The sequence below is a fragment of the Acipenser ruthenus genome, chromosome 14 (genome assembly GCF_902713425.1).
Source record: "Acipenser ruthenus chromosome 14, fAciRut3.2 maternal haplotype, whole genome shotgun sequence".
Lineage (NCBI taxonomy): Eukaryota > Metazoa > Chordata > Actinopteri > Acipenseriformes > Acipenseridae > Acipenser > Acipenser ruthenus.
In genome coordinates, this window is record NC_081202.1 from 32,246,283 (window position 1) to 32,257,625 (window position 11,343).

Sequence of the window (11,343 nt, forward strand, 5' to 3'; positions counted from 1 at the left end):
CAAAACTAAGACAAACAGAGGTGGTCTACAGCATAGAAAACTGGAGTGCAAAGAAGTTATTGCATACGAGAACAGCAGCACCCCCAAGATTTCCATTACACGAGAGTAGATGTTAAAACTTCATGCTGATTTGAACTCGGCTCTCGCCAAGATAAGCACCAACTAAGACGTAGCTTTACAGTAAACTAATGTGATCCATATGCGTCTCCATCCATTTACGTTTCCTTCCATATGATGATGTAGATATCCTTCTGACTGGTGTTAATGGCTGAAGTGTAATGCTGGCTCCAGGGATCAGCTTATTTTGCCTCCCTGGCGCATCAGCACACACAACGGCTGCGATGCTGGCTCCGGGGATCAACCAAAGTGCGGCCTCCCCAGCGCATCAGCATGACAACCGTCTGGATTGAGCTAAGTAGGGTACATCTCTGGGGTTTTCAAGTGGGCACCTTCCATCCTCAGTGTTTCGTCGACTAGCCCACGACACCTCAAGAGGGCTCGACGGTGATTCTGGCGTCCCAGCATCACCCCCCTCCGTCCCCCACTCAACTCAGCCCAGCTTACTTACCTGTCCCCAGCCAGAATCTTTCCGTCTCAACCACAGCCAGTTGCTGCTCCTCTCTGCTGCTTCAGATAAGTTCTTCACTGTGCGACGCAACTCTTGGCCACTGAATCCGACGTCTCTGAGAAACCGGGTTGTAGAGTGTGCCACAAATCCTCGACAACCCACTTCCACTGGGTAAACCCGAACTCTCCATCCTCGCTGTTCCGCTTCAGTGGCTAGTTGAGCATACCGCAGTTTCTTCCTCTCATACGCCTCATCTACAGCATCCTCCCATGGCACTGTTAACTCTACCAGGTGAACAAGGCGTGCTGATCCAGACCACAAGACAATATCTGGTCGAAGGTTAGTGGTGGCAATCTCAGGTGGAAAAATAAGCTGTTGACCAACATCTGCCAGCATTTTCCAGTCTCTAGCAGCTTCCAGTTGTCCTGGGCGAGGATTGGTTTTAACACCTTTTCTTGGTGGTTGCTCTTCTGGGCGGAGGAATGTTGTCTTTTGTGTGTAATGTTTTGATGGAACAGGTGGCAACTTATTGGTCATGTTACGCTTGTCTTCCAATGCTAAGGCCAAACATCGCAGCACCTGGTCATGGCGCCAAGTAAACCGTCCTTGGCTAAGAGCCACCTTACATCCTGTCAAAATGTGCCTTAATGTTGCAGGTGATGAACACAAAGGACATGAGGGATCCTCTCCTACCCAGAGGTTTAGGTTCTGTGGTGATGGGAGAACATCATATGTTGACCTGATGAGGAAACTGATCCTGCTCTGTTCCATTGACCATAGGTCTTGCCAGCCAATCTTGCGTTGTTCCACACTCTCCCATCTCATCCATTCTCCCTGTTTCGCCTGGGAAATGGCCTTTATACACCTCATCCTCTCCTCCTGCTTTTGCACCTCGTTGACTACCAGCTTCCTTCTTTGAGCTGGGGCCGCCTTGTGCCATGTAGGAGGAGTTGAACTGAAACCAAGACCCCCTCTTCCATGCTGAACTTGCCCCATGATATCACCAATTCGAAGGGCAGCCTTTGCATCTTCCACAGCTTTCTTTGCCGCCCACTTTCTTCCAGTTTTCAACACAGGTGCTGCCTCCCTTACGCATTTATCGTGTGACTCTACTAATGTCATTTCCAATCTGACCTTGGCCCACTTAAACTCCTCGGTTAGAGCAGAGACTGGTAGCTGCAGTATTCCTTTACCATAAAGTCCCACTCTGCTGAGGCAGCGTGGAACTCCCAACCATTTCCTGATGTATGAACTGATTAAAGCTTCCAGCTTCTCTACTGTTGTCAAAGAAACCTCGTACACAGTCAGTGGCCACAGCAACCTCGGCAGTAGACCAAACTGAAAGCACCTGTCTATGCTCTTCAACCCTTCCACTGCTTGTTGTCTAACTTCTCCCACACGAACTGTGTCCTTTAGATCCCCGTCGTACCATCTCCCAAGACTCTTCACTGGCTTCTCAGACACTGTTGGTATTGCCTCACCATTAATGAAGAATGTTTTATCTACTACTTTGCCTTTAATTATAGAGATGCTCCTTGATTTAGTGGGCTTGAATTGCATTCGTGCCCATTCAATGTTATTGGTTAATTTGCCCAATAATCGATTAGTGCAGGCTACTGTTGTAGTCATGGTTGTCATGTCATCCATGTATGCTCGAATTGGTGTTAGTCGCATTCCAGAAGCCAAGCGCTCTCCTCCTACTACCCATTTTGATGCCCTAATGATTACTTCCATTGCCATGGTAAAAGCCAGCGGAGAAATGGTGCATCCTGCCATTATTCCAACCTCTAGGCATTGCCATGTAGTGCTGAATTCTGAAGTTGAAAAACTGAATTGCAAATCTCCAAAATAGGCTTTCACTAAATTTGTTATTGTCATCGGTACACTGAAAAAATCAAATGCTGCCCAAAGTAGTTCATGTGGCACTGAACCATATGCATTAGCCAAATCCAGGAATGTCACATGGAGCTCCTTCCTCTCCTTTTTAGCTGATTGAATTTGTTGCCAGATCACATTGATGTGTTCTAAGCAACCTGGGAAACCTGGAATGCCCGCTTTTTGTATTGAAGTCTCAATGAAGCAGTTCTTTAATAGGTAAGCTGACAATCTCTGAGCAATAATGCTGAAGAAAATCTTGCCTTCTACATTTAATAGGGAAATGGGACGAAACTGACTGATGCTTGTAGAATCTTTTTCTTTAGGTATAAAGACTCCACCTGCTCGGCGCCATGCTCTTGGTACAACCTGTTTTTCCCATGCCACTTTCATCAATTTCCACAGAATTCGTAGAACTCCTGAAGCACTCTTGTACACTCTGTACGGAACTCCATTAGGCCCTGGAGATGATGAAGCCCTTGCTTTTTTCACAGCTTGCTCTATTTCTTTCCACTTAGGTGCACAGTTCTCCATTTGGTATTCTGGTGGATTGATAGGTGGGATGTCTGACGGAATTGACATAGGCTCCTGCCTTTTTGAATCTGTATGTGTTTCCTCCAAATATCTCTCCAGCTCAACCTTAGATGCTTTTAGTGTGCCATTCTTCTCACTGGTGAATAACTTCTTTACAAATTTGAATGGGTCTTTATAAAAGTTAGCTCTCGCACGCTCCTTCTTTTTGTAGCGTTTCCGTAGGCGCTCAGCTCTGCGCAATGTTGCAAGCTTATCTTTTATGACCCTTTGTAAGAGATTGAGTCCCTCCTTCTGACTTTGTTCTGCTCTTCTCCATTGGTTCCTCAGCTGTCTCCTTTCTCTAACTAAGCGTTCAATCTCCTGCTGCCGTCTAGACTTTCCAGGAATAGTTTGTACTTTTTCCTTCCTTTTTTCAACTCCAAACCTCTCACTTCCATATGCGTAGATGATGTCCCCAAATTTATCCAGCTTCTTTTCAACTGTTCCACTTAATCTTTCCAATGCAACGCAGAGATCTGTGTTTACTGTGTCCCATGCAGTTTTCTCACAAGCTCTTGGCCATTTAACTCCAGGCTTGTGCCCGTTGAGGTTCTTTTCTCTCTTATGCTGGTTTGTCTGACCGGGTTCACAAGGATCATTATGTTCATCACTAACTGTGTCCATGCAAGTCCTCCTCACATCTATGACAGGGGTGCTGATATCCTGCGAACTGTGGTTTGCTTCCTGTCGCTGGATTTCATTCGACTGACTTGACTGACTTCGTAAGAAGTACTGATCAATGCGAGGCCCTTGTCCCTTCTCCCTCAAGCATTTCATTCTCCCTTGATGAATCTTCAAACCCCTGACCGTTGTCGCCTTGCTCCAGCCGCAGACACAAACCTGGAGTTCCATGTCTTTGTTAACTGCAGATCTTGAACTAGTCTTTTGTGAAGTACTCTCCATACTCATATCCGTTTCCGTTCCTAAGTCGTTAACCGTGTTGTCCAACGTTGAGTCATCTTCCGCCCCCGCTCTCGCAGACTCTAGGGGTATTTTTCTCTTTAATTTCTTAGAAGCCTTGGGCGGGTGTCTCCAGCATCCTGTAAACACAGAGCTGGATACTGCCGACAAGGGTAGCTAACCCTTACCAGCCCCAATGGGGTCTCTTTCCTCCTGTCAGCTGTCTCTCCAGGCTGTCACAAGGTCTTTCCCTTGTTGCCAGCTGCACTATTCACAGCAGTCACTGGACGTATCCAGATCTTCATGATTTCCATTACACGAGAGTAGATGTTAAAACTTCATGCTGATTTGAACTCGGCTCTCGCCAAGATAAGCACCAACTAAGACGTAGCTTTACAGTAAACTAATGTGATCCATATGCGTCTCCATCCATTTACGTTTCCTTCCATATGATGATGTAGTTTTCCTTTATGTATTTGTAATTTACACATTGAAAGTGTGAAGCCTTTTACCTGAGGCCTTTGTGTACTGTCAAATTAAATCAATGGTATAGCAACCAACCAGTTGACGTTAATCAATTGAGCCAGATGGTAGGAAAGAAGTGTAAACAAGCTGGATTTGAAGGCTTGTATACAAATCAGAGCTGCAGCTGCTACACGTTTGTATAATAAAGGACTTGATGAACAGTTAACAGCTGGCCATGGATAGAATGCTGTACGTGCATACAAGAGGACAAGCGATGAGCAAAAACATGAGCTTTCCGAAATACTGTAGAGTAAGAAACCAAGAAGTGGATCAGGTTGTCATGATGAGGTTACCCATGTTGTGTGTGAGAATGAAATTACTGGTGATTGTGAACCTGTCCAGAAGAAGTGTGAAATAAAAATTAGAAAGGGGGATGTTTGTGTGGAAGTGGGTTTGTTATTTATTTATTTTTTGTATTTGCCTTACAACACCACCCCCTGCACAGTGAAATGTCAAGGTTTGTAAACTAGCTGCAACCACATCTTTAACAAAACGTTCTTCAGATGTAGTCTCCTATGAGTAAAACGTTTAATCAAATACAGATAGGAAAGTAGCGTTTCTGATAGTTCTCTCAATGTAGCAACTATGCAAAAATACTATATTTGAAAATTGCAACTTTGTACATAACTGTGTACCAAACAGACTTAAACAAACAGCATACATGTATCCATTTTACAATCTGCTTGGTCTCAAATTTTTGCCTCCCTCAGCTCCCTCACCCGGGAGAGCCTGGCGCCGCCGCTGCTCATGTGATAGTTTAGCCTGTAAATGAAAATCCAGTTCCTTTCTTTGATAGCTGTGAGAATCAATCAATCAATCAATCATTCAATCTTTATTTTATATTGCATCTTTCATAGTGGAGCACCATCACAAAGCGCTTTGCAAGATGCAGTAACAACAAGAAAATCCATAATACTTTAAATACAGAGAAATGCATAATACATGATATACAATAAAAAAAAAGCATAATACAACAGTGAAAAATGCATAATACATGATATAGTAGCAACAACACAGCTGCTAATAGCAGATATCAGGCTTAAAGAGCATGGAAAGCAAGAGAGAACAGGTGGGTCTTGAGAGTTGATTTAAAGCGAGCGACGGTGGGAGCATCACGCACCAAAGCTGGGAGAGAATTCCAAAGAGTCAGAGCCATGAAGCTAAACGAGCGTTCTCCAAGGGTGGTGCACTTTTGCTTGGGCATAACAAGCAGGCCAGAGGGGGAGCATGCTGAAAAAGCAGTGTACAGCAAACTTGTCCAAATCTAACCAGATCAATCAAGCTTAGTTCCTTGTTTAAATATTAAATATATTCTTAAACTCAGGTTGGCTGATGCTTGAATTTTTTTTTCTAAATGTAAAATTAACCTTATAGATTCAGAGTACTTTTGAATGGTCATTTTTATTGTGTCCTTTTCAGGCCCTTGATGATCACCTGTCTAACACAGTGGGTGCAGGATTCATGGTCTCCACACCACTGTTTCCCACAGACACAGACCCACCTCAAGCACCACCTCACATAACACCTTCTCCAGCACCATGCACACCCTGTCCTTCACACACAGACTTCTGACATGCAACAAACCCACACAGACCCTTCACCCATCACACCAGTCACATCACACCACAAATCTTGAAGAAAAAAGGCAAAGAAATCAGGAGAAAAGGAGAGAAGAGAAAATGTTGGCCTGTTTAAAGGACATCTCTTCTACACTTCATGAGATGTCCCAAAAACAGGACCACATCATCTTGGTGTTGGAAAACAGACCTTAATTTGTCACGTGTGTAAATAAATATTTCATTATGAATTAATTTATATATGTTTTTTTTTGTGCACTTGCATTGGTCTGAGTATAGGGTATTTTTTATTTACTTAATTAACCATGACAACCAATATACAAGATACATGTTAGAAGGCTGGGTAAAGAAAACATGCTATTCCACTCAGTGAAATGGAAAACCAAGGTAAACACATATATACACATATATAGGCTAGTGTCAAAACTGTATTGGGATTTCTGTGAAATTAAGACGACATAGCCTTTGCTGATTTGTATTATGTGGTTTCCTTGCTTGTCTACCTGACATCTCTTTAGTTATAAACCATACTGTTATGACATAAGCTCGTTATAACATATTACTTCTGAGTTATTTATAATGAACATAAAAAAATATTGTACTGAACAACTTATAATGATTCACAAATTACATTTCTTTTGAAAATACCACGGTTGTCATTTTGTCGAATGTTTTGTTGTTTACAGAAATGTAAATCAAAATCTAAGGCATCCTCTACACACACATTCCCTGGTGCCTCCAAGCAGAAATTATGGAGGATGCAGCATGCCGTGACAGCTGTGCTGAGGTTTTTTTTAATGAATGCATGTGTAGTTCTTTAAGTCTCCTAAATCTAGACTTTAACAATCCAAATGCTCTTTCAATGACTATTCTGGCTGATGAGAGCTTCTGGTTGTATCTCTTATGCTGGGAGGTTAAGTGGCCATTGTCATGGAATGGAGTCATCATGTGTTGGGACAGAGGGTATGCAGCATCCCCAATAATGTGAAGTTCACCAGGAAGAAGCAACTGTCTTGCAGAATTCTGTACACCTCTGTCATCCTCAAAACATGTGCGTCCTGACAGCTTTCAGGATGGCCAACATTGACATGGGTGAAATGTGCACTACTGTCACAAAAAGCAGTGAGGTTGATGGAATAAAACTGGGTTTTGAACATGTTGTGATTTTTCTATGGGTATATGACACCCATCAACTGCACAGAGTGTTGCAGGGAAACCGGCTCTCTGGAAGCCCTGTTCAGCTTCTTGAATGGCATGACCCGTGGGCCAGGAGAGCTTGTGGGAGAGGTGCATGGTAATGAAGCGATCTGCTATCCCTCTGTAAGATTCTTGATTTGATAATGCCCAAAGCGTGGCGAGCACTGTTTTATGGAATGGCCATTTTCTGCCTCGTAGATCTATGTGGAAGGGCTGCAACTGTCTTATCAACTCCTGTAGAATAGTTATATTTTTAAAGGAATCATGTTTCCTTACTCTGAAGTTAATTGCAATACACTTTGTAATAGGAATACCTACCTGAACTTGTCCTGGAGTAAGTAGAAAATGACTTTGGAAGTCACTTATTGTATACTGAGGCACCACCTCAACAACATAATTTGTGATTTTTGAAACAACCCTAAAAGTAAAACAACATGCATTACATTATATATGTGTATGGATGTAAATATACATGTAGTAACAGAACACGCATAACTATATTACAAAGAATATGATGGCAATTCACAAACAGTGAATAGATGACATTGTACTTGAAATGTTGCAATTAAATCCAGACCTGCATATAATAGAATAACATCAATTATAGTTAGGACACACACATACACTTTATGCATTTAAATGTTACATTTTTCATCACAATGTGCTATGAGAATGTGTCTGCATGACACGTAACATATGTCTTTGGGAATACACATTTTGAAAACACTGAAGCTAACCCTCTTTCATACCCTACACTGGCTTCCTATTACTGTGCGTATTATATTTTAAGATCCTTGTCCTTACTCACCGCTGTCTACCAAACTGCTATCTCACAAGGTTGTTATAATAGTAGAAAACACTAGTGGAGGCTTTGAGTAAATTGTTGATGCTCATAATGCATCACAGTAGAAAAATGCAACATGTCTAAGACTTTTGCACAGCAATGTGTGTATAATATATATATATATATATATATATATATATATATATATATATATATATATATATATATATATATATATCTAATGTAGTTGTTGCCAATTATTTTTATTATTTTCTCCCAATTTGATATGTCCAATTATTTTTAGGCTCAGCTCACCGATACCACCCCAGCGCTCCTGACTCGGGAGGGCGAAGACAAACACACGCTGTCCTCCAAAGCGTGTGCTGAGAGCCGACCGCTTTTTCTCACACTGCGGACTCACCATGCAGCCACCCAAGAACTACAGCATCGGAGGACAACGCAGCTCTCGGGCAGCTTTAGAGGAAAGCCGGCAGGTGCCTGGCCAGACTACAGGGGTCGCTGGTGCGCCGTGAGCTGAGGACACCCTGGCCGACCTAAACCCTCTCTCCTCTGGGCTACGCTTGGCCAATTGTGTGCTGCCCCCTGGGAACTCCCGTACACGGTCAGCTGTGGAATAGCCTGGACTCGAACCGGCAACGTCCAGGCTATAGGGCACATCCTGCACTCCACATGGAGCGCTATTACTGGATGTGCCACTCGGGAGAATTTTTTTTTTTTTTTAACTAATTAAATTAAGACTGATCGTCACATGATCTAAATATTATCTGTAAACTATCAGGTCTGCATGTAACCTTTTCCATTAACAGCAGGGATAGAAATAAGACTCCCCTTGCATAGCAGTCTGATCCATTCCTGAGGGCTGTCCAGAAAAAAAGCGTCAAATTCGGCGTACATATTTGAACATTTAGCAGTTCATAGATATACAGAACACCCTGCAGTGATTTAAGAAATGCATTACTTTACCTTTGCAATTCTTGTTTTGTGTTCCTAGTCATTCACTTCCATCAGAGCACCTGCACTACTGCAGGAGGGAGAGTGGTCTGGATACACAAGTATTGTGATGCTCATAAGAGAAAGCTTCTTTCTCCATGTCAGTGCTCTCGAGTAAAGCTGAGGGAACACGGAGCTACTTTGTGGCTTGGAACTTGGTTTTGGGAGACGAGGTTTCAGGCTACTGCATGGCACACTAGAGGGGACTTGGGGTTTGATACAGCAAAGTTGCCTCAAACTAGGTCTCCCGGACTCCTGGAACCAGGTTTCAAACCACTGTTCCTGAAAAAGTGGATTTGTGCTCCCTCAGCTTAAGAGTTGAGAACTGTATTCCCATCTTATTTATGATGTGTGAATAAAAAAAAAAACCTGTCAAAACAATCAGGATTGTGTTGAAAAATGTATTGCTGTGAAATGGACAACGCGGTATACAGCAAAGGTGAAGTAACGTGCTTCTTGTGAACACTGCAGGGGTTTTATGTGAGTGTAAACCCGCTGTATTTGACCTTTATGTTGTTTAGCTGTTGCCGTGTGTGGAAGACTTCTTTGGTATGACATCAGAAGCAGAGGCTGAATGGGAAGAATACAAAATGGGAACTAAAAAAGGTAATTCAGTTCCACCAGACAGTTATTCAAAAGCAGAGCATAGTGAAAGCATGGTAATACGCATGGAAGCATGGTAAAGAATAGCAAGGTATGATAAAGCATATTAATAAACTTGGCAAACCAGAGTCCAGAGCCCTACCCACTACTCCACACTGCCGCCTATATGCAGTTAGACAAACAGAAATATACAGATTATGATATTAACTAGTGCTAATGAAGGCCCTTAGCAAGCTTCATCGTACAAGTGATTCTCCTAGATGTATTCAGCACTTAAAACATGGCATGCTGCTATATCCCCCAGAATGTACATACATGTTCAGCAATATGACCTAACAGAAACCCTGTCTGCTTATTACCACATATCAGAAATCAACCAATCACAATCAAGTATCTGCCGAAATTCCACGAAATCTTATCCTGTGTACAGATGACATCCCGTGGTCAGCTTTGTTTCGTGGTCCCCTTGCCCAAACCTACGAGATGACCTCTCTTATCCAGTAAGAGACCCTACACACCACGTATTCACTTATAGTACAGCTCTCCTTGAGCAAGTTTTGTTTTTGTTCCCATACTCCCATACAAGCGTACATCCTTGGGGCTGCGGACACAGTCAAGTGGTCACCAAGTGAGGACAGCTGTGAGCTGGCAGAAAACGTTACTTATTTAGGTATGTACGGTAACTGAAAGAAGAATAAGATAACTGGAGGATGAACTAGGGCCATGCCATGAAAATATAACTCTTGTTACTCTGTCATCAGTCTCACATTACTGGCAATCCCAAGACCCTTTGATGATCAAACTATGTTAGATAGAACAATCATTATTGCCTTAAGTCTGATAACTGATAACTTATCGAGTGTAACAGACCATTTTCATAGACTGGCCCTGTAACGTTTTAAAGGGGCTTCTTTTTAAATTCTTCCCTCTGTCCTTGTTGCAGTGCTGCTTGGAGTGCAGGGGTGGAATCTTGTTGCAGTGCTGCTTGAAGTGCAGGGGTGGAATGTGAGGCTCGAGGGTGGGATGAAAGCGGTTTGCACAGAGTTGCCAATCTTGGCTGAGGGGCCCACAGAGCCCTGCATGGCCTTTGGACTTCTGTGAGGTTGGGGAGGAAATTTGGCTGGTTTTGTTCAAGACTCCCATTGCACAGCAATTTGATCCCTTTCTGGTTTTACTAAGTTTAATAAGACACCCCTAAGCTTGTTACCTATAACTGCAGCTAATAGAGCACATATTAAAACCTGGAATGAGTGAAACTGCTGTGCAATAGGAGTCTTTTTGTTTCATCCCTGGGTTCGTTCTCCTTGATGTGCTTCTGTGAGCCCTGTTGGTCAGGTGCTCCACGAGTTCAGACAGTCACTTCCCAGGCTGGGCCCTTCGTCTCCAGGGTTCAGTAACTCAGTAACATCCATTGGATAGCGTGGATGGAGAGCGGCCAGTTAATCGCTAAGCGGGTTGCAGTGGTGAGATCACATTCGAATTGGCCTTTTCAAACTCGTTGAAAAACATGAGTAACATTAATTAAATCAAAACCATTTCCATGCTTTATCGCAGGATGCAAGGGGGTTTTCACAGGGGCGTCGGGGCTGCAGATCGCCTATCTTAGTGGCAGGGAGGCTCAGTGGGAGCCGGCCCCAGCTTACTTCTTCTCTCCCAAGGACGTGGACTCGCTGACGGCCCCTCTGGTGTCCAGCTCCAAGTTCAGAGGGGTGGACATCCTGCGACATCAC